Below are 24,807 nucleotides of genomic sequence, written 5' to 3'. Positions count from 1 at the left end.
TTCTTGTTGATTTCTTGTTTCATACCATTGTGGTCAGAAAAGATACTTGGTATGATTTCAATCCTCTTAAATTTGCTGAAACTTGTTTTGTGTCTGTCACGTGATCTGTACTGGTGAATATTCTGGGTACACTTGAGAAAGTGTATTCTGCTCTTGTTAGATGGGATGTTCTATATATGTCTATTAGGTTTATTTGGTCTAACATATGGCTCAAGTCCTCCTTGTTGGTTCTCTTTCTTGGTTCATTTTTGGGTTATTTTTTGGCTGCACTGGGGCTTTCTCTAGTTGCAGTACACGAGCTTCTCAATGTGCTGGCTTCTCTTGTTGTGGAGTGTGGGCTCCAGGGCACAGTGGGCTTCAGTAGTTGTGGTGCATGCCTTAGGTACCCCCCAAAATATGGAATCTTCCTGGACCAGGAATTGAACCCTTATCTTCTGCATTGGCTGGTGGATTCTTAACCCCTGGACCACCCAGGAAGTCCTTGTTGGTTTTTTATATTTTTTGAGTGATCTATTCATTGCTAAAAGTGAGGGTATTGAAGTAGCCTACGATTGCTGTGTTGTTACCTATTTCTCCCTTTAGGTTGTTAATATTTGCTTAATATATTTGTGTGCTCCCATTTCAGGTGTATATATATATTTTAAAAATATATCATTTTGATGAATTGATCCCTTTATCATTGTATAGTGACCTTTTTGTCTTTTTAAACTTTTGAATAAAAGTCTGTTTTGTTTGATATAAATATAGTAATCCTTCTTTTTCTTGGTTTCCACTTGCATGGAATATCTTCATTCATTCCTATATACTTGGAACATATGCTGCTGCTGCTGCTGCTGCTAAGTCGCTTCAGTCGTGTCCGACTCTGTGCGACCCCATAGACGGCAGCCCACCAGGCTCCCCCATCCCTGGGATCCTCCAGGCAAGAACACTGGAGTGGGTTGCCATTTCCTTCTCCTTGGAACGTATACATGTCCTTAAAACTGAAGTGAGTAGATCTTGTAGGTGGTATATAGTTGGGTCTTTCTTTTTTTTTTTTGATCCACCTAGCCATATGTGTCTTTTGAGATGAATTCAGTTTCACTTCTATTTAGAATAATTATTAATATGTAAGGATTTAATAGTGGTACTTTATTGATTGCATTCTGGTTGCTTTGTATTTCTTTTTTTTTCCTGCTCTTTCTGCCTACGTTTGTAAGTTGCTGATTTTTTATGATGGTATGCTTTGTTCCCCTCTCCACAAATCCTTTCTCCTGTTGTGAATCTACTCTAGATTTTTTTTGTGTGGTTATTATGAGGCTTACATAACAGATCTTCTAGATAAAACAGCCATTTTATAATGACAGCAATTTGTCTTTGATCACCTACAAAAATGATACACCCTTTTACTCTCTCCCTTTATATTTTTGATGTCATAGTTGCCTCGTTTTACATCATATATTCACTAACCAGGTATAGTATATTTTTGATACTCTTTAACTTATAGTTAAGCTGTTAACATTTGAATTTAAATGGTTCATCATCCTATTATAGAATTAGAGTTTTCTAAATCTGTTTGTTCACCTTTACCAATGTATTTTGTTCTTTTTTATTTTAATGTTACTGATTACTGTAGTCATTTCATTTCAGTCTGAAGAACTCCTATACCATTTCCTGCACAGCAGGTCTAGCAGTAACTCTATCAGCTTTTGTTTGTATGAGAAAATCTATTTCTTATTCATATCTAAGGAATAACTTTGCCAAATAGAGGATTTTTGGCATTTTTTCTTTCAACACTTTGAATATATTATTTCATTCTCTCCTGGCTTGTAAAATTTCTGCTGAGAGATTTTTTGATAACCCAATGGGGACTTCTTTGTGTATTACTACTTTCCCTACCCCACCCCACCCCTGACTGCCATTAGGGTTCTTTATTGATAGTTTCATTAAGATGTGTCTTGGAGAAAGTCTTAGGCGTTGAGGTAACAGGGTGATTTATTAGCTTTATGAACTTGTGTGTTGCCAGGTTTCCGAGTTCTCAGCTACTGTTTTTTAAGGAAGCTATCTATACACTCTTTCCTCTCTTCTTCTGGAACCCCAATTATTCTGATTTTTTTGACAGATTCCCATAGATTATGCAGGCTTTTTTCAATGTGTACTATTCTTTTTTCTGTTTTGTATTATTTCAAACTTATTTATCCTCTGAGTCACTTATTCTGTCTTCCATCTGCTTTACTGCAGATGCTCTCTACTGCATCTTGTATCTCATTCACTAAATTATGCAACTCCACAATTTCTGTTTGGTTCCTTTTTAAACATTTCTCTCTCTTTGGTAAAGAACTCATTGTGATCCTTTTTTTTTTTTTTTTTTTTTTTTTTAAGACTTTACTGAGTTGTCATTATGAGATTTCTTGTAGCTCACTGAATTGCTTCAAAACAGCTGTTTGGAATTCTTTGGAATTCAGCTAGATTATGATGTTTGTTCCTTTGAGCTTTGTTGTTGCAGAATGATAGATATCTTGGGGGATAAAACATTTCTTTTATTTTATGTTCCTTGCTGTTTTCAGGTTTGAAGTAGCAGACACCTCCTCAAGTCTGTATTGGTTGCCTTCAGATGGGGTACTGTTCACTGGTGGTGGTATGCCTGGTGTTTTCTCCGCTTTTGAATGGGTAGACTTGCCCCCACTCTTCTTGCTCCCTCTTGTGGCAGAATTCTTATGTTTCACCAGGCTGCCTGCAGAAAATCTCTCTTTCGTTTTCCAGGAGAAGGCACTGTAACTCTAGCTTGTTTTCTCACTAGCCCACAGACGCTTGTCTGCTTTTCTGAGAGCAGTCCAATTACTGGACCTACTCTCATGGCTTCACTTGGGAGGATGCACAAGCATGTGACAGCAGAGTGGGTGGAGGCATAGGCTTAGCACTTAGGGTATTGGGAACACCATGGACCCAGTGGGGAGATCTTCAGGTTGGGGTACTCCCAGAGCTTACAGGTGGACTTCATGCTGAAGTTCTGAAGCAGAAGGAGGAACTATGTCCCCTTGACATTCTTCTAAGTTTCTTAAACTTTGTCCTTACTCCCTCTAGTTATGGAGGTCCCACCTCGAAACTCTATTACTGGAGAGAAAAGGGTTTCTCCATCCATGACCCACACAACTGAGATAGCTGAGCAGGCATTGACCACTTTGCACCTCCATCAGAGGAGAGGTCTCCATTATTGCCAGACAGTTATCCCTATATGGTGTTGCTGTTGAGGAGGAAGGTTTTGCAGAGGTGCTTCTCCTCTCCATTATGTTCACATTTGTAACCTTCACACTCCAGCTGTGGTTGTTCAGTTGCTAAGTATTTTCTGACTCTTTGGGACCCCATGGACTACAACCCTATGCCAGGGTCCTCTGTCCTCCATTATCTCCCAGAGTTTGCTCAAATTCATGTCCATTGAGTCGCTGATGTTATCTAATCATCTCATCCTCTGCCACCCCCTTCTCCTTTTGCCTTTGATTTTTCCCAGCATCAGGGTATTTTCCAATGAGTTGGCTCTTCGTATCAGGTAGCCAAAGTATTGGAGCTTCAGCTTTAGCATCAGTCCTTCCAGTGAACATTCAGGGTTGTTTTTGTTTAGGATTGACTGGTTTGATCTACTTATAGTCCAAGGGACTCTCAAGAGTCTTCTGCATTACCACAGTTGTAAAGCATCAATTCCTCAGTGCTCAGCTTTCTTTATGGTCCAACTCACATTTGTACATGACTTCCCTGGTGGCTCAGATGGTAAAGCGTCTGCCTACAATGCGGGAGACCTGGGATAGATCCCTGGGTTGAGAAGATTCTCTGGAGAAGGAAATGGTAACTCACTCCAGTACTCTTGCCTGGAAAATCCCATGGATGGAGGAGCATGGTATACTACAGTCCATGGGGTCACAAAGAGTTGGATATGACTGAGCGACTTCACTTTCACTAGAAAAGCCAGACCTTTGTTGGCAAAATGATGTCTCTGCTTTTTAATATATTGTCTAGTTTTGTCATAGCTTTTCTTTCAAGGAGCAAGTATCTTTTAATTTCATGGCTGCTGTCACCATCAACAGTGAGTTTGGAGCCCAAGATAATAAAATTAGTCACTGCTTCCACTTTTTCCCCTTCTGTTTGCCATGAAGTGATAGGACCAGATGCCATAATTTTAGTTTTCTTTTTTCATATTGAGTTTTAAGCCAGCTTTTTCAGTCTTCTCTTTCACCTTCATCAAGAGGCTCCTTAGTTCCTCTTTACTTTCTGCCATTAGTGTGATATGATCTGTATACGTGAGGGTGTTGGTATTTCTCCTTGCAATCTTTATTTCAGGTTGTGATTCATCCAGACTAGCATTTCGCATGATGTACTCTGCATATAACTTAAGCAGGGTAACAATATACATCCTTGTTATACTCCTTTCCCAATTTTGAACCAGTCTGTTGTTCCATGTCTGGTTCTGTTGCTTCTTGACATGCATACAGGTTTCTCAGGAGACAGGTAAGGTGGTCTGGTATTCCCATCTATTTTAGGAATTTTCCATGGTTTGTTGTGAACCATATAGTAAAGGCTTTAACATGGTCAATGAAGCAGAAATAGATGTTTTTGTGGAATTCCCTTGCTTTTTCTATGATCCAGCAGATGTTGGCAATTTGATCTCTGGTTCCTCTCCCTTTTCTAAATCCACCTTGTACATTTGGAAGTTCTTGGTTCACATACTGTTGAAGCCTAGCTTGAAGGATTTTAAGCATAACCTTGCTAGCATGTGAAATGAGTGCAACTGTACAATAGTTTGAACATTCTTTGGAGTTTCCCTTCTTTGGGATTGGAATGAAAATCGACCTTTTCCAATCCTGTGGCCACTGCTGAGTTTTCCAAATTTTCTGGCCTATTGAGTGCAGCCCTTTTTTAGCAGCATCTATTAGGATTTTAAATAGGTCAGCTGGAATTCCATCACCTCCACTAGCATTGTTCATAGTAATGTTTGTAAGGCCCGCTTCACACTCCAGCATGTCTGGCTGTGGTTATTCAGGTCATTAAGAGTTTTTTTCTATAGATCCTCTTGGAAGAAAAGTTATGACCAACCTAGATAGCATATTCAAAAGCAGAGACATTACTTTGCCAACAAAGGTCCGTCTAGTCAAGGCTATGGTTTTTCCAGTGGTCAGGTATGGATGTGAGAGTTGGACTGTGAAAAAAGCTGAGCGCCGAAGAATTGATGCTTTTGAACTGTGGTGTTGGAGAAGACTCTTGCAAGTCCCTTGGACTGCAAGGAGATCCAACCAGTCCATTCTGAAGGAGATCAGCCCTGGGATTTCTTTGGAAGGAATGATGCTAAAGCTGAAACTCCAGTACTTTGGCCACCTCATGTGAAGAGTTGACTCATTGGAAAAGACTCTGATGCTGGGAGGGATTGGGGGCAGGAGGAGAAGGGGACGACAGAGGATGAGATGGCTGGATGGCATCACTGACTCGATGGATGTGAGTTTGAGTGAACTCCAGGAGATGGTGATGGACAGAGAGGCCTTGCGTGCTGCGATTCACGGGGTCACAAAGAGTTGGACACGACTTAGCAAATGAACTGAACTGAACTGTGTATACTTGCAACCTCTTTTTAATCTCTTATTCTTCTCTTTGATTTGGTCCTTACCATTTCTGTTCTTTACTGTATGCATTCTTGCATGAAATGTTCCCTTGATATCTTTAATTTCCTTGAAGAGATCTCTAGTTTTTCCCATTCTATTATTCTCCATTTCTTTGCATTGTTCACTTAAGGATGCCTTCTTATTTCTCCTTGCTCTTCTCTGGAACTCTGAATTCAGCTGGGTATATCTTTCCCTTTCTCCCTTACCTTTCACTTCTCTTCTTTCCCCTGCTATTTGTACAGTGTCCTCAATCACCTTGCCTTCTTGCATTTCTTTGGGATGGTTTTTGTCACTGCCTCCTGTACAATGTTACAAACTTCTGTCCATAGTTCTTCAGGCACTCTGTCTACCAGATCTAATCCCTTGAATCTATTCATCATCTCCATTGTATACCCATAAGGAATTTGATTTAGGTCATACTTGAATGGCCTACTGGTTTTCCCTACTTCAATTTAAACCTGAATTTTGCAATAAGGAGCTCATGATCTGAGCCACAATCAGCTCCAGGTCTTGTTTTTCCTGAAAGTATAGAGCTTCTCCATCTTTGGCTGCAAAGAACAGAATATGATTTGGTATTGACCATCTGGTAATGTCTGTGTATAGAGTCATCTCTTGGGTTGTTGGAAAAGGGTGTTTGCTATGACCAGCACGTTCTCTTGACAAATCTCTGTTAGCCTTTTCCCTACTTCATTTTGTACTCCTATGCCAACCTGCCTGTTATTCCAGGTATTTCTTGACTTATTACTTTTGCAATCCAATCCCCTATGATGAGAAGGACATCTTTATTTTGGTGTTAGTTCTAGAAGGTGTTCTAGGTCTTCATAGAACCAGTCAACTTCAGTTGCTTCGGCATCAGTGGTTGGGGCATAGACTTGGTTTACTGTGATGTTGAATGGTTTTCCTTGGAAATGAACCAAGATCATTCTGTTGTTTTGAGGTTGCACCCAAGTACTGTATTTTGGATTCTTTTGTTGACTATGAGGGGTTACTCCATTTCTGCTAAGGGATTTTTTGCCCACAGGAGTGATATAATGGTTATCTGAATTAAATTCGCCCAGTCCTGTCCATTTAAGTTCACGGATTCCTAAGATTTTTATTTTCAATCTTGCCTTTCCTGCTCGACCACATCCAATTCCTTGATTCATGGACCAAACATTTCAGGTTCCTATGCAGTGTTGTTCTTTACAGCATTGGACTTTACTTTCACCACCAGACACATCCACAACTGAGCGTCGTTTTTGCTTTGGCCCGACCACTTCATTCTTTCTGGAGCTATTAGTAATTGCCCTCCATTCTTCACCAGTCTCATATTAGACACCTACTGACCTACGGGGCTCATCTTCCAGTGTCATATCTTTCTGCCTTTCATAGGGTTCATGGGGTTCTTGCAGCAAGAATACTGGAGTGGTTTGTCATTTCCTCCTCCAGGGGGCCACGTTTTGTCAGAACTCTTCACTATGACCTGTCCATCTTTGGTGGCCCTGCAGGGCATGGCCCATAGATTCATTGAGTTGTGCAAGCCCCTTCGCCATGATAAGGCTGGGATCCATTTGACCCACTCCAATAGTGTGCTGGAATCTCTCCTCAGGCAGACTGGAATTCTATGAATTCTTTAGCCTGTGGAAATTTTCCCTGTGCTGTGCTTAGTCGCTCAGTCGTGTCTGTCTTTTTGCAACCCCATGGACTGTAGCCTGCCAGGCTCCTCTGTCCATTGGATTCTCCAGGCAAGCATACTGGAGTGGGTTGCCATGCCCTCCTCCAGAGGATCTTCCCAACCCAGGAATTGAACCCAGGTCTCCCATATTGCAGGAAGATTCTTTACAGTCTGAGCCACCAGGGACAGCATATTATAGATATTTTTTCCCCCACTGCACTGAAAGGAAGTAAGGCAGGTTTGCCCACTCCACAGCCTTTTCCATGATTGTTCTATCTATTTTTGAATACACCAGTGGGTGAGAGTCCTCCTGGATCCTTGGCATATGACAGATACTGTGTCCCACACTCTCCACCAAGGCACCTTTGTTCCTGGATGGATTTATAATTAGTTGTTTAAGAAAGGAAGAGCATCTTATGCTGTCACAATGCTGACATAACCCCCAGAAATTTTTAAATTTGATGTAGTCCCACATGTTTGTTTTTGTTGCCTTTGCTTTTAGTGTGAAATCCAAAAAAAAATGTTGCCAAGACTGATGTCATGGAGCTTACCCGCTTTGTTTTTTTCTAGGTGTTTTCTGGCTTCAGGTCTTACATTCAAGTCTTTAATCCAAATGACTTGGTTTTTGTGTATTTGATGTTAAGAGAGTAGTCCAGTTTCTTTCTTTTGCATGTGGCTGTCTGGTTTTCTCAAAACCATTTATTGAAGAGACTGTTTTCCCCACACTGTGTGTTTTTGACTACTTTGTCATAAATGAATTGAACATGTATACATAGACTTATGCCTGGGCCCTTAATTTTGTCCCATTGGTCTATGTGTTAATTTTATGCAAATACTATACTGTTTCGATTACTATAGCTTTGTAATAAAGTTTGAAATCAAGAAGTGTGATACCTCCAGCTATGTCCTTCTTTCTCAAGAGTGCTTTGGCTGTTTGTGGTCTTTTGTCATTCTATACTTTTAGAATTGTTTGCTCTAGTCCTGTTTTAAAAATGCCATTAGCACTTCAGCAGAGATTGCATTGATTCTGTAGATTACTCTGCACGGTATAACAATGCATGGACATGGTCTACCTTGCCACTTGTTTGTGTCTTCTTCAGTTTCTTTCTTCAGTGTCTTATAGTTTTCAGTGTACATGTTTTTCATCTCCTTGGTTAAATTTATTCCTAGGTATTTTTTTCTCTTTGTTACAATTGTAAGTGGGGTTATTTTCTTTTTTTCTTTTCCCCTGATAGTTCCTTGTTACTGTGTAGAAATGCAACTGTACTTGTACATTGATTTTCTAATGACCCAGATAACCACAATTGTGTGGTCACTCACCTAGAGCCAGACATCCTGGAGTGTGACATCAAGTGGACCTTAGGAAGCATTACTATGAACAAAGCTGGTGGAGGTGATGGAATTCTAGCTGAGCTATTTAAAATCCTGAAAGGTGCTGGTGCTAAAGTGCTGCACTCAATATACCAGCAAATTTGGAAAACTCAGCAGTGGCCACAGGATTGGAAAAGGTTAGTTTTCATTCCAATCCCAAAGAAAGGTAACGCCAAAGAATGTTCAAACTACTGTACAATTGCACTCATTTCACATGCTAGCAAGGTTATGCTCAAAATCCTTCAAGCTAACCTTCAGCAGTTCATGAACCAAGAACTTCCAGATGGTACAAGCTGGATTTAGAAAAGACAGAGGAACCAAAGATCAAATTGCCAACATCTGCTGGATCATAGAAAAAGCAAGGAATTCCACAAAAACATCTGTTTCATTGACTACTCTAAAGCCTGTGACTGTGGCTGACAACAAACTGTGGAAAATTCTTAAAATGAAGGGAATACCACACCACCTTACCTGTCTTCTGAGAAACCTGTATGTGGGTCAAGAAGCAACAGTTAGAACTGGACATGGAACAACAAACTGATTCAAAATTGGGAAAGGAGTACAACAAGGTTGTATATTGTCACTCTGCTTATTTAACTTATATGCAGAGTACATCATGCAAGATGCTGGGCTGGATGACTCACAAGTTAGAATAAAGATTGCAAGGAGAAATAGCAACAACTTCAGATGTGCAGATGATACCACTTTAATGGTAGGAAGAGAAAAGGAACTAAGGAGTCTCTTGGTGAATGTGAAAGAGGAGAATGAAAAGCTGGCTTAAAACTTCATTCAGAAAACTAAGATCATGGCAATCACTTCATGGCAAATGGATGGGGAAACAATGGAAACAGTGACAGATTTTATTTTCTTGGCCTCCAAAGTTGCTGCAGACAGTGACTGCAGCTATGAAATTAAAAGATGCTTGCTCCTTGGAAGAAAAGCTATGACATACTTAAACACCATATTGAAAAGCAGAGACATCACTTTGCTGACAAAGGTCTGTCTAGTCAAAGCTATGGTTTTTCCAATAGTCATGTACAGATGTGAGAGTTGGACCATAAAGAAGGCTGAGCGCTGAAGAATTGATGCTTTTGAACTGTGGTACTGGAGAAGACTCTTGAGAGTTCCATGGACTTCAAGGAGATCCAACCAGTCAATCCTAAAGGAAATCAACCCTGAAAATTTATTGGAAGGAATGATGCTGAAGCAGAAGCTCCAATACATTGGCCACCTGATGCGAAGAACTGACTCATTGGAAAAGACTCTGATGCTGGGAAAGACTGAAGACAGGAGGAGGAGGGGATGACAGAGGATGAAGTGGTTGGATGGCATCACCGACTTGATGGACATGAGTTTGAGCAAGCTCTGGGAGTTGGTAATGGACAAGGAAGCCTGGTGTGCTGCAGTCCATAGGGTAGCAAAGAGTTGGACATGACTGAGCAACTGAATTGAACTGAACTATAGGATCTTGCAGCTTTCCTGAATTCGTAAAAAAATTTTTTTGGTGGAGTCATTAGGGTTTTCTATATATAATATTCTATCAGCTTTACTTCTTCCTTTCCATTTTAGATGTCTTTTTTGCTTTTTCTTGCATAACTGCCCTGGTTAGGACTTTCAATATTATGTTGAATAAAAGTGGTGAGAATGGGTATTCTTGTCCAGTTCCTGGTCTTAGAGGAAAACTTTTCAGCTTATCACCATTTGAGTTAACTGTGGGCTTGTCATATATGACCTTTAATACATTGAGTTAAGTATTGGAGATGGTTGTTGAGAAGATGACTGTGGCTGACCTGTGGACTGGATCTAGGCAATTGGAGGCTCCTCCCTTCCCCCATCCTTGAAACGTACACTGTCAATTGTTTCTACACTAAGATCCATTTAAAGAATGGAGCCTTGAGACAATAATGTGTTGTTGAGAACATCTGGCCTGTATACGTGACTAAACTCCTTGAAGGCCTGAATATAAACTTTTTGAGTCCTGGCATGCAGGTGTGGAGATCAACTCATCTTGTGACTGTCCAAGACAAGCACAGTATGTAAGTTCCCTTGCTTATTAAAGCTTCAGCCTACCAATCTCATCTCTTTCCTTATTTCTCCTTTCCCTCTATGAATGGAAGATTGTTTTGAATTTTACCTGGAAAACTCCTATGGCTACAAACCAACAGTAATGTCCCTGTATATTCACTTTGTTGAGAGCTCTTATCATAAATGGATATTGAAGTTTTCATTTGAAAAAAGAAAAATATTTGCTTATTCTGCACTTCTTGAGATCATATCATCTTTATGCTTTATTTTGGTAATGTAGTATATGATATCAGTTTGTGAATGTCAAACCATTTTTGCATCATCGGGATAAATCCCACTTGACCATGGTATTATGATACTTTTAATATACTGCTGAATTTGGTTTGCTAATATTTTGTTGAGGATTTTTGCTCTTTGTTCATCAGGGATATTACCTGTAATTTGCTTGTAGAGTCCTTGACTGGTTTTGGTATCAGGCTAAAGCTGACATCATAAAATAAATGTGTTTTTCTTCCTCTTATATATATTGGGAAGAGTTTGGGAAGGATTGGTATAAATTTTTCTTTAAGTTTTTGGTCAAATTCATTAGTAAAGCCAGTGAACAAAAGCTTGGAATTTTGTTTTGTTGGGGGGTTTTTTGGATACTGATAGAATCTCCTTACTAGTAATTGATCTGTTTAGATTTTCTGTTTCTTAATGATTCAGTATTGGTAGGTTGTAAGTTTCTAGGAATTTATGCATTTTTTTCTAGGTTGTCTAATTTGTTGGCATACAATTATATATACTAGTGTGTTATGATCCTTTGCATTTCCATGGTATTTGTTGTAATACCTCTTTTATTTCCTATTTTATCTTTTTTTTTTGACTCTTCTTTTTCTTTTCTTGGAAAAATTGAACTAAAGGTTTGTCTGTTTCATTCGTTGTTTCAAAAAACTACCTTTGGTTTCATTGATCTTTTCTTTTGTCTTTCTTGTCTCTATTTCATTCATTTTTGTTCTGATCTTTGTTATTGCCTTCCTATTACTAACTTTGGGCTTTGTTTTATAATGTAGGCACTTATCACTGTGAATGTCTGGCTTGGAATTGCTTTTGCTGCATGCCATAAGCGCGGATATGTTTTATTTTCATTTTCATTTGTCTTAAGATATTTTTTGATTTCTCTTCATTTCTTATTTGATCCATTGGTTGTTCAGGAGCATATTGTTTCATCTCCATGTTTTTGAGAATTTTCCAGTTTTCTTTTCATTGATTTCTAATTTTATACCACTGTGGTTGGAAAAGATGCATGACAGTTTTTCAGTCTTAAAATTATTGAATTGTTTTATGGCCTCAGTACAGTTCATTCGCTCAGTTGTGTCCGACTCTTTGCGACCCCATGGACTGCAGAATGCCAGGCCTCCCTGTCTATCGCTAACTCCCAGAGTTTACTCAAACTCATGACCATTGAGTCGGTGATGCCATCCAACCGTCTCATCCTCTGTCGTCCCCTTCTCCTCCTGTCTTCAACCTTTCCCAGCAGCAGGGTCTTTTCAAATGAGTCAGCTCTTTGCATCAGATGGCCAAAGTATTGGAGTTTCAGCTTAAACATCAGTCCTTCCAATGAACATTCAGGACTGATTTCCTTTAGGATGGACTGGTTGGATCTCCTTGCAGTCCAAGGGACTCTCAGGAGTCTTCTCCAACACCACAGTTCAAAAGCATTAATTCTTCGGTGCTCAGCTTTCTTTAAAGTTCAACTCTCACATCCATACATGACTAATGGAAAAAACATAGCCTTGACTAGACGGACGTTTGTTGGCAAAGTAATGTCTCTGCTTTTTAATATGTTGTCAAGGTTGGTCATAGCTTTTCTTCCACGGAGTAAACGTCCTTTTATTTCATGGCTGCAGTCACCATCTGCAGTGATTTTGGAGCCCCCCAAAATAAAGTCTGTCACTGTTTCCACTGTTTCTCCATCTATTTGCCATGAAGTGATGGGACTGAATGCCATGATTTTAGTTTTCTGAATATTGAGCTTTAAGCCAACTTTTTCACTGTCCTCTTTCACTTTCATCAAGAGGCTCTTTAGTTCTTCTTCACTTTCTGCCATAAGGGTGGTGTCATCTGCTGCATATCTGAGGTTATTGATATTTCTCCCAGCAATCTTGATTCCAGCTCGTGCTTCCTCCAGCCCAGCATTTCTCATGATGTATTCTGCATATAAGTTAAATAAGCAGGGTGACAATATACAGCCTTGACGTACTCCTTTTCCTATTTGGAACCAGTCTGTTGTTTCATGTCCGGTTCTAACTGTTGCTTCCTGACCTGCATACAGATTTCTCAAGAGGCAGGTCAGGTGGTCTGGTATGCCCATCTCCTTCAGTATTTTCCACAGTTTGTGGTGATCCACACAGTCAAGGGCTTTGGCATAGTCAATAAAGCAGATGTTTTTTTGGAACTCTCTTGCATTTTCGGTGATCCAGCACATGTTGGCAATTTGATCTCTGGTTCCACTGCCTTTTCTAAAACCAGCTTGAACATCTAGAAGTTCCTGGTTCATGTACTGTTGAAGCTTGGCTTGGAGAATTTTGAGCATTACTTTCCTACCGTGTGAGATGAATGCAATTGTGCGGTAGTTTGAGCATTCTTTGGCATTGCCTTTTTTTGGGATTGAAATGAAAACTGACCTTTTCTAATTTTGTGGCCTAACATATGACATATCTTGGAGAATGTTCACTGTGCATTTGAGAAAAATGTGTATACAGCTGGTTTTGGATAGAATGATCTGAAAATGTCCAGTCCATCTGGTCTTATGTGTAGTTTAAGTCCAATGTTACCTTATAGATTTTCTATCTTTATGATCTATCCATCAGTGAAAGTGAGGTGTTGAAGTTCTCTACTATTATTGTATTGTTGTCTATTTCTGCCTTTAAGTATGTTAATATTTAGTCCTGTCTAACTCTTTGCAACATTATGGACTGTAGCCTGCCAGGTCCTCTGTCCAGTGGATTCTCCAGGCAAGAATACTGGAGTGGGTTGCCATGCCCTCCTCCGGGGAATCTTCCCAACCCAAGGATGGAACCCGGGTATCCTGCATTGGCAGGCGGGCTCTTTACCACTAGAGCCATCTGGGAAGCAAATTTCCTCATGCTACCCCTATTTTAGTTGGCAGTCACTGGCCTGTTCTCTTAACCTATCATTTTGCCTTTTCTAGAATGTCATATAAATGAATTTATACAGTAATTGACCTTTAGAGTCTAGCTTCTTTCACTCAGCATAATGCCATCCACATTTTTGAGTGTGTCAGTAATTTTTTTCTTTTTATTGCTGTGTGTCATTTCATTGTATGAATGAGCCACAGTTTATTTATCCATTTACACATTGTGGGACATTTGGGTTGTTTTCAGGGTTTGGTAATTATTTATAAAGCTGTTATATGTATCCACATAAAAGTGCTTATGAAAATAGAACTTTTCAATTTTCTACGGTAAATACTTGGAGTTGAATTGCTGAGTCATATAAGGGTATATGATTTACTTTATTAGAAATGGACAAATTTTTCCACAGTGGCTGTACCATTTTGCATTTCCAAGAGCAAAGTATGACAGAATTACTTTGCATTCTCACCAGCACTTGGTATTGTCAATTACAAAAAGCCAATTTAGTGTATGTGCATGTCATTATAGTTTTAATTTGCATTTCCCTAATGACTGATGATGTTGAGCATCTTTTTTGTTCTTATTTGTCAGCCATGTATTTTCTTTTTTTAATTTATTTAGTTTTTCTGGGTCTTCGTTGCTGTGCACAGGCTTTCTCTAGTCGTGAGTGGGGGCTACTCTTCGTTGTGGTGCGTGGGCTTCTCATTGTGGTGGTTTCTCTTGTTGCAGAGCACAGGCTGTAGGCACATGTGTATACAGCTGGTTTTGGATAGAATGATCTGAAAATGTCCAGATCACAACTACACAACTACACAAGCTTCAGTAGTTGGGGCACCGAGGCTCAGTAGCTGTGGCTCATGCGCTTAGTTGCTCCATGGCATGTAGAATCTTCCTGGACCAGGGATCAAACCTGTGTCCCCTGAATTCACAGGCCAATTCTTATCCACTGTACCACCAGGGAAGTCCTCAGCCATATATTTTCCTTTGAAATGTCTGTTTAAATCTTTTCCTTATTTCTTCAGTTTTTTTTTTATTTTTTATATTTATTTTTAAATTCTTTTATTATTATTATTTTTTTTTACTTTACAATATTGTATTGGTTTTGCCATATATCAACATGCATCCGCCACAGGTGTACACGGTTTTAATTAACTTTTTTTTTGAGAGTAATGTTAGATTTACAGAAAATGTGCAAAGATAGAGCAGGGTTTCTTTCTTTTTTTCTGCCATACCATGTGGCTCATGGGATCTTAGTTCCCCAACCAGGGATTGAACCCAGGCCTTGGCAGTGAAGATGCCAAGTCCTAACCACTGGACTGTCAGGGAATTCCCTAGAACAGAGTTTCTACATACCATTTACCCAGTTTCTCTTGAGTCATACTTACATATGATTTTAACATTATTTTTTACAAACTAAGTATTGACTTTTGTACAATTCAGTTCAGTTCAGTCGCTCAGTCATGTCCGACTCTTTGTGACCCCATGAACCGCAGCACGCCAGGACTCCCTGTCCATGATTAACTCCTGGAGTCTACCCAAACCCATCTCCATCGAGTCGATGATGCCATTCAAACATCTCATCCTCTGTCGTCCCCTTCTCCTCCTGCCCTAAATCTTTCCCAGCAGCAGGGTCTTTTCCAGTGAGTCAGCTCTTCACATCAGGTGGCCAAAGTATTGGAGTTTCAGTTTCAACATCAGTCATTCCAATGAACACCCAGGACTGATCTCCTTTAGGATGGACTGGTTGGATCTCCTTGCAGTCCAAGGGACTCTCAAGAGTCTTCTCCAATATCACAGTTCAAAAGCATCAATTCTTCGGCACTCAGCTTTCTTTATAGTCCAACTCTCACATCCATACATGACCAAAGGAAAAACCATAGCCTTGACTAGACGGATGTTTGTTGGCAAAGTAACGTTTCTGCTTTTTAATATGCTCTCTGGGTAGTCATAACTTTCCTTCCAAGGAGTAAACGTCTTTTAATTTCATTGCTGCAGTCACCATCTGCAGTGATTTTGGAGCCCCCCAAATAAAGTCAGCCATTGTTTCCACTATTTCCCCATCTATTTCCCATGAAGTGATGGGACAAGATGCCATGATCTTAGTTCTCTGAATGTTGAGCTTTAAGCCAACTTTTTCACTCTCCTCTTTCATTTCCATCCACTTTGTGTCATAAGGGTGGTGTCATCTGCATATCTGAGGTTATTGATATTTGTCCTGGCAATCTTGATTTCAGCTTGTGCTTCTTCCAGCCCAGTGTTTCTCATGATGTACTCTGCATATAAGTTAAATAAGCAGGATGACAATATACAGCCTTGACATACTCCTTTTCCTATTTGGAACCAGTCTGTTATTCCATGTCCAGTTCTAACTGTTGCTTCCTGACCTGCATCCAGATTTCTTAAAAGGCAGGTCAGGTGGTCTGGTATGCCCATCTCTTTCAGAATTTTCCACAGTTTATTGTGATCCACACAGTCAAAGGCTTTGGCATAGTCAATAAAGCAGAAATAACTGGTTTTCTGGAACTCTCTTGCTTTTTCGATGATCCAGCAGATGTTGGCCATTTGATCTCTGGTTTCTCTGCCTTTTCTAAAACCAGCTTGAACATCTGGAAGTTCACAGTTCACGTATTGCTGAAGACTGGCTTGGAGAATTTTAAGCATTACTTTACTAGCGTGTGAGATGAGTGCAATTGTGTGATAGTTTGAGCATTCTTTGGCATTGCCTTTCTTTGCAATTGGAATGGAAACTGACCTTTTCCAGTCCTGTGGAAACCCACCCACCCACTGCTGAGTTTTCCAAATTTGCTGGCATATTAGTGTAGCACTTTCACAGCATCATCTTTCAGGATTTGAAGTAACTCAACTGGAATTCCATGACCTCCACTGCTTTGTTCTTAGTGATGCTTCCTAAGGCCCATTTGACTTCACATTCCAGGTTATCTGGCTCTAGGTGAGTGATCACACCATTGTGATTATCTGGGTTGTAAAGATCTTTTTTTGTATAGTTCTTCTGTGTATTCTTGCCACTTCTTAATATCTTCTGCTTCTGTTAGGTCCATACCATTTCTGTCCTTTATTGAGCCCATCTCCGGAAGAGATCTCTAGTTTTCCCATTCTATTGTTTTCTGAGATTTTTTTGCATTGATCGCTGAGAAAGGCTTTCTTATCTCTCCTTGCTATTCTTTGGAACTCTGCATTCAAATGAGTGTATCTTTCCTTTTCTCCTTTGCTTTTCACTTCTCCTCTTTTCAAAGCTATTTGTAAGGCCTCCTCAGACAGCCATTTTGCTTTTTTGCATTTCTTTTTCTTGGGGATGGTCTTGATCCCTGTCTCCTGTACAATGTCTCGAACCTCCATCCATAGTTCTTCAGGCACTCTATCAGATCTAGTCCCTTAAATCTATTTCTTACTTCCACTGTATCGGAGAAGGCAATGGCACCCCACTCCAGTACTCTTGCCTGGAAAATCCCGTGGATGGAGGATCCTAGAAGGCTGCAGTCCAGGGGGTCACTGAGGGTCAGACACGATTAATTGACTTCCCTTTCACTTTTCACTTTGATGCATTGGAGAAAGAGATGGCAACCTACTCCAGTGTTCTTGCCTGGAGAATCCTAGGTACGGGGGAGCCTGGTGGGCTGCCATCTATGGGGTTGCACAGAGTGGGACACAACTGAAGTGACTTAGCAGTATAGTCATAAGGGATTTGATTTAGGTCATACCTGAATGGTGTAGTGGTTTTCCCTACTTTCTTCAATTTAAGTCTGAATTTGGCAATAAGGAGTTCATGATCTGAGCCACAGTCAGCTCCCGGTCTTGTTTTTGCTGACTGTATAGAGCTTCTCCATCTTTGGCTGCAAAGAATACAATCAGTCTGATTTCAGTGTCAACCATCTGGTGATGTCCATGTGTAGAGTCTTCTCTTGTGTTGTTGGAAGAGGGTGTTTGCTATGACCAGTGCATTCTCTTGGCAGAATTCTATTAGTCTTTGCCTTGCTTCATTCCGTATTCCAAGGCCAAATTTGCCTGTTACTCCAGGTGTTTCTTGACTTCCTACTTTTGCATTCCAGTCCCCTATAATGAAAAGGACATCTCTTTTGGGTGTTAATTCTAGAAGGTTTTGTAGGTCTTCATAGAACTGTTTAACTTCAGTCTCTTCAGCCTTACTGTTTGGGGCATAGACTTGGATTACTGTGATATTGAATGGTTTGCCTTGGAAACGAACAGAGATTATTCTGTCGTTTTTGAGATTGCATCCAAGTACCGCCTTTCGGACTCTTTTGTTGACCATGATGGCTACTCCATTTCATCTAAGGGATTCCTGCCCACAGTAGTAGATATAATGGTCATCTGAGTTAAATTCACCCATTCCAGTCCATCTTAGTTCGCTGATTCCTAGAATGTCAATGTTCACTCTTGCCATCTCCAGTTTGACCACTTCCAATTTGCCTTGATTCATGGACCTAACATTCCAGGTTCCTATGCAATATTGCTCTTTACAGCATTGAACCTTGCTTCTATCACCAGTGCTATCAATACTATTAACTAAATTCCAGATTTTATTCATATTTTTACTATTAACTAAATTCCATATTTTAACCAGTTTTTTTCTGTTAATAACCTTCCCTTGCTCCCTGTTCCAGGCTTAGATCCAGGATACCTAGAATTAATTTTCTGGTCTTTTTAAATAAGTCTTTGGGTATTTTCACCTTCTTGGAGAAGTTGTGTCTGGAGCCATCTCACCTGCTCCCATCTGGAATGATATATTTATAGATCTCCTCCATTGTTGCCATGTTGGGATTTCCCTTTACATTTATCCTGGGGGTTCCTTTCACCTCCCTTTGAGTTTGACCTCTGTTTTTTTGGATCCAGTGATTTCTCTAGTTCATGCCTTTCTTTTTCTTTGTTTACTATCTCATTTTGGTTCAACATATCTTTTGGAAGTCTTTAGATAAAGGGAAGATGGAAAAGATTTTTGCATAGATAACTTATTCTACCTTCACTTTTAATTGGTTTTTCAGGGAGTGATGATTAATTTTATGTATCAACTGGGCTAGTGGTAGAGCACCTATTTATTTAATCAAACACTAATATTTGAAACACTGAAAATATCTTGTGGCTATAATTAAGATCTTTATTAAATTTTAATCTGTCTTTTTTTTTTAGCCACCCCAAGAGGCATGTGGGATCTTAGTTCCCCAACCAGGGATCAAACCCACACCTCCTGCATTGGAAGCATGGACTCTTAACCACTAGACTGACAGGGAAGTCCCATAATTAAGATCTTTAATCAGCTGATTTTAAAGGAGATTACCCTTTCAAGGTAAAGGGTAGCTAGATAAGGATTTCAATATGTATTTTAGTTTTTAAGTGACTAAATCAAGTTTTAAGGCCTTATAGCAAAAACTGAAGTTTCCTGGAAAAGAAGAGATTTTGTCTCAGGATTGCTCCATCAACCCTTGCTGTGTTTCCAGCCTGGAAATCTGCCCTATGAATTTCAGAATTGCCTTTCCCCACAGTTGTGTGAGCCAATTTCTGAAAATAAACCTGCCATCTATGTCTTTGTCTCCCCCATCCTATTTCTCTAGAGAACACTGACCAGTATACAGGGCATATAGAATTATAAGTGAAAGTTGCTCAGTCCTGTCTGACTCTTTGTGACCCCATGGACTATACAGTCCATAGAATTCTCCAGGCCAGAATACTGGAGTGGCTTGCCTTTCCCTTCTCCAGGGGATCTTCCCAACCCAGGGATTGAACCCAGGTCTCCCACGTTGTAGGTGGATTCTTTACCAGCTGAACCACAGGGAAGCACATATAGAATTATAGGTTGGCAATTAATTTCTCTCAGGATTTTAAAGGCATAGTTCCATTAGTTTCTAGCTATCAGAATGCTATTGAGAAATTTGATACAATTTTGAGACTTGAGCTTTTATATAAAATTAATTTTGCTGTCTGAAATTATAGAATCTAGTCATCATCCTTGGTGGTCTGAAGTTGCATGGTCAGGTTCATTTTCATCCATTGTGCTGGGCACTCAGAATCCCTTTCAGTCTGGAAACAAACTCATATCCTTTAGCTCTAGAAATTTTTCTTGACTTATTTGAGGGTTTTCTGACATCCATTGTCTCTATTTTCTCTTTCTGGAAGTCCTGTTGTTTTGATATTGGATCTAATGGTCTTCAAGTTTTCTTATTCCATTTTACCTATTTTTAATCTTTTGGGGATATTTCTTCAACCTTATCTCCTAATAACTCTCTCTCTCTTAGTTTCTAATTTATACAATTATGCTTTTAATTTCCAAGAGCTCTTTTATGTTTCCAGAATATTCATTCTTTTTCCATATATTTATTTACTCACTTAAAAACTAAAATATATATTGAAATCTTTATCTATATGCCCCAAACAATGAGTATTATAAATTACCATTTTCTTTGTTATAAATCTAAAAACTGAAAGTTAAATTTGCATGGTTTCTAGAATATTTGGTCTATAAAATTTAGTAATGCATAGATATTTGTTTTGATGCTGTTATGCATCATAAGCTGTTTGTAAATTTTGGAGAATAATTCTTTATATGTCACTTGCAAACATTTTCTCCCAGTCTGTGGGTTGTCATTTCATTTTGTTTATTATTTCCTTTGGTATTCAAAAACTGTTGAGTTTAAGTAGGTCCCTTTTATTTTTGTTTTTATTTCCATTATTCTGGGAGATGGATCAAAAAAGAAGTTGCCATGATTTATGTCAGAGTGTTCTGTCTATGCTTTCCTCTAGGAGATTTATAGTGTCTGGTCTCACGTTATGTCTTTATTCCATTCTGAGATTATTTTTGTTTATGAAGTTAAAGAATGATCTTTTTTTTTTTTTAAACATGTGGCTGTCCAGTTTTCATGATAGGCAGACTACCTAAATAGACATTTTTCCAAAGAAGACATACAGATGGCTAACCGGTACATGAAAAGATGTTCAACATCCCTAATTATTAGGGAAATGCAAATCAAAACTACAATGAGATATCACCTTACACCAGCCAGAGTGGCTATCATCAAAAAATCCACAAATAATAAATGCTGGAGAGTGTGTGGAGAGAAGGGAACCCTCGTACACTGTTGGTGGGAATGTAGATTGGTACATTGGTACATAGCTGCTATGGAAAACGGTATGGAGGTTCCTTAAATAACTGAAAATAGAAGTACCACATGACCCTGCAATCCCACTCCTGGACATATATCTGGAGAGAAACATGATCCATAAGGATACATGCACCCTAATAGTCATTGCAGCACTGTTTACAATATCCATGACATGGAAGCAACCTAAATGTCCATGGACAGAGGAGTGGATAGAGAATATGTGGTGTATATATATATATAAACAATGGAATATTATTCAGCCATTAAAAGAATGAAATAATGCCATTTACTATAACATGGATGGACCTAGAGAGTGTCATACTGAGTGAAATAAGTCAGAGAAAGAGAAATCTTGGATGATAGTCCTTATATGTGGAATCTAAAAAGAAATGATACAAATGAACTTACAAAACAGAAAGAGACTCACAGACCTATAAAATGAACTTACGGTTGCTGGGGGAAAGAGACGGGGAATTTGGGATCAACATTTATACACTGCTGTATTTAAAATGGATAACCAACAAAGACCTATTGTATAGCACATGGAACTCTGCTCAATGTTGTGTGGCAGCTTGGATGGGAGGAGGGTTTGGGGGAGAATGGATATATGTATATGTATGGCTGAATTCCTTCACTATTCATCTGAAATTATCACAATATTGTTAATTGGCTATACCCCAATACAAAATAAAAAGTTTAAAAGAAAAAAAAATTTAGCAATGCAAATGCATGGTACAGAAGTTTGAATGTTGCCATTTAATTTTTGTTTCACATATTAGAAACTTAAAAGAAAATTCTGTAAGTATTGATATCCCTAGTTAGTATTTAATAACAGTTTAAATAAATGTTTATATGATGCTCACATTATGGAAATGCCTTGTTTTGTTTGAAGTATAATGCATGTCCTTGAATGTGTTTCCAATGCATAGATGCTATTTTTACTGATTATTTTTGCATTTAATTTCATCTCTTTATGCAAACATTTGCGTATGCTATCTCATTTTTCTTAACTGTTACACTAATCCTAGTTAACCCTAAAATATAACACAGGTCTATTTCCCTGGGTATACTAACATGCCAAGATGTTCCAGTCCAATATGTAACCATGTAATTTTAACATCTATTGTTTTCATACTTTCTTATTCTCATTTAACACATGCAGCTCTTAAGTTCTTGTACAAAATCCAACTATCTTTTTTTTGTTTCCTACTTTTTCCCTGCATAAATCTCTTCCTTTGTCACTGCTTTCTTCGTCTGTATAGAGCCTTCATATATGAGGTTGTATAACACATACAAGTTATATACATATGTAGGTGGTTATATAGCATAAGGGGTTAGAAGTGTGGGCTCTTTAAGTTGGCTAGCCTCCCTACATTTATTTATTTAACTTAAAAATTTTATTGAAATATAGTTGATTTACAGTGTTGTGTTAGTTTCGGGTACATAGCAACGTGAGTCAGCCATACATATACACACATTCCAAAGGGCTCCCCTAGTAGCTCAGATGGTAAAGCATTCACCTGCAATGCCGGAGACTGGGTTCGCTCCTTAGGTCAGGAAGATCCCTTGGAGAGGGAAATGGCAACCCACTCCAGTATTCTTGTCTGGAGAATTCCGTGGCCAGAGGAGCCTGGCAGGTTACATTCCATGGGGTTGCAAAGAGTCGGACACACCTGAGCGACTAACACACATTCATTTTAATTTTTTTCTGAACTTTTTATTTTGTATTGGAGTATAGCTGATTAACAATATTATGATAATTTCAGGTGAACAGTGAAGGGACTCAGCTATACATATACATGTATCCATTCTCCCCCAAACCCTCCTCCCATCCAGGCTGCCACATAACATTGAGCAGAGTTCCATGTGCTATACAATAGATCCTTGTTGATTATCCATTTTAAATACAGAAGTGTGTACACGTTGATCCCAAACTCCCTAACTATCTCTTCCCTGGGGCAACCATGAGTTTGTATTCTAAGTCTGAGTCTCTTTCTGTTTTGTAAGTAAGTTCATTTGTATCATTTCTTTCTAGAGTCCACATATAAGGGATGTCAAACGATTTTTCTCCTTCTCTGTCTGACTTACTTCACTCAATAAGACACTCTCTAGGTCTAGGTTTTAGAAAAATTTGGAGGCTTTATACATTTTATTATTTATATATAATATAGGTTATTAGATTATGTTTGCTCAAGACTACCATGCCTATTTACTAAGTCTAACATGATACAAAGGGTATCCACTCTGTTTTTGGATTCTTTCCCATATAGGCCATTACAGACTATTGAGTAGAGCTCCCTGTGCTATACAGTAAGTCCTTGATATATAGTAGTATGTGTATGTCAATTCCAATTTCCCAATATATACCTCCTCCCTTACTCCCTGGTAACCATAAGTTTGTTTTCTACATCTGTGACTCTGTTTTGTAAATAAGTTCATTTGTACCCTTTTTTTTCAGATTCCACATATAAGCATTATCTTACAATATTTGTCTTTCTCTGAAGGCTGCAGTCCATGGGGTCACTGAGGGTCGGACACGACTGAGTGACTTCACTTTCACTTTTCACTTCCATGCATTGGAGAAGGAAATGGCAACCCACTCCAGTGTTCTTGCCTGGAGAATCCCAGGGACAGGGGAGCCTGGTGGGCTGCCGTCTATGGGGTCACACAGAGTCGGACACGACTGAAGCAACTTAGCAGCAGTAGCAGTCTGCCTTCACTCAGTATGACAATCTCTAGGTCCACTCATGCAAATGGCATCATTTTCTTCTTTTTTATGGTTGGGTAATATTCCATTGTATATACATGTACCACATCTTCTTTATCCACTCCTCTGTTGATGGACGTTTTGGTTGCTTCCGTGTCCTGGCTATTGTAAATAGTGCTGCAGTGAACACTGGGGTGCATGTAGTTTAGAGCTGCATTTCTTTAATAATTAGTGATGTTGATCATCTTTTCATGTGCTTTTTGGCCATCTGTAAGAATGTTCATTTTTGTCACAGCATTCTGGTTATGTTTCATGGGTGCCATATAATTTATTATCTTTGAAGATGTGTGGGAAATTAAAATTTTTTTATTGTGGTAAAAGTCTCATGAAAACATACTATTTTAACTGTATTTAACTGTACAGTTAAGTAGCACTATGTATGTTCACATTGTTAATGCAACTCTCACCATCATCCATTTCCTGAATTTTTCATCTTCCTAAACTGAACCTCTGTTCCCATTAAACACTTAACTTCCCATCACCCTTCCCCATCTACCCTCCCCACCACTCGGCCCCTGGCATCTACCAGTGTACTTTTCTGACTCTCTGAATTTGACTATTCTACGCACCTCATGTAACTGGGATCAAACAGTATATTTCTGCACCTAATGTATATTGGAATGGATTTTTAAGGTTAACTTAATATAGCTTACAAACAGATTGTATATTCTATTTTTTTCTTTCCTGTGCTGTACAGTAGGCCCTCACCAGCCATCTACTTCATACGTAGTAGTGTACAAACATCAATCCCAATTTTCCAACCCTTTGGTGTCCATATGTTTATTCTCTATGTCTCTTTCTATAATTCTGCTTTGCAAACAGGTTCCTCTGTACGGTTTTTCTAGATTCCACATATATGCATTAATATATGATATTTGTTTTTCTGACTTACTTCACTCTGTATAACAGTCTCTAGGTCCATCCATGCCTCTGCAAATGTTACTATTTTGTAACTTTTGCTTCCCTGGTGGCTCAGAATCTGCCTGCAATAAAAGAAACCTGGGTTTGATCCCTGGATTGGGAAGATCCCCTGGAGAAGGAAATGGCAACCTAGTCCAGTATTCTTGCCTGGAAAAGTCCCTAGAGAGAGGAGCCTGATGGG

At 39.1% G+C, this 24,807-nt stretch overlaps 1 long non-coding RNA gene and 1 other non-coding gene across 9 annotated transcripts in view; one reads left to right on the top strand and one right to left on the bottom strand.

Annotated features, from left to right (window-relative positions):
* Positions 1-24,807, top strand: part of LOC129650091 (uncharacterized) — an 87,326-nt gene that overhangs the window by 25,887 nt on the left and 36,632 nt on the right. The gene's annotated exons all lie outside the window — the stretch shown is intronic.
* TRNAE-UUC (transfer RNA glutamic acid (anticodon UUC)) lies at positions 15,063-15,134 on the bottom strand. The gene has a single exon. It is a non-coding gene; the product is annotated as a tRNA-Glu (tRNA).

Source organism: Bubalus kerabau, chromosome 4 (genome assembly GCF_029407905.1).
Source record: "Bubalus kerabau isolate K-KA32 ecotype Philippines breed swamp buffalo chromosome 4, PCC_UOA_SB_1v2, whole genome shotgun sequence".
Lineage (NCBI taxonomy): Eukaryota > Metazoa > Chordata > Mammalia > Artiodactyla > Bovidae > Bubalus > Bubalus kerabau.
Note: the sequence above shows the minus strand (reverse complement) of the source record. Positions and strands in the feature narration are given on the sequence as shown.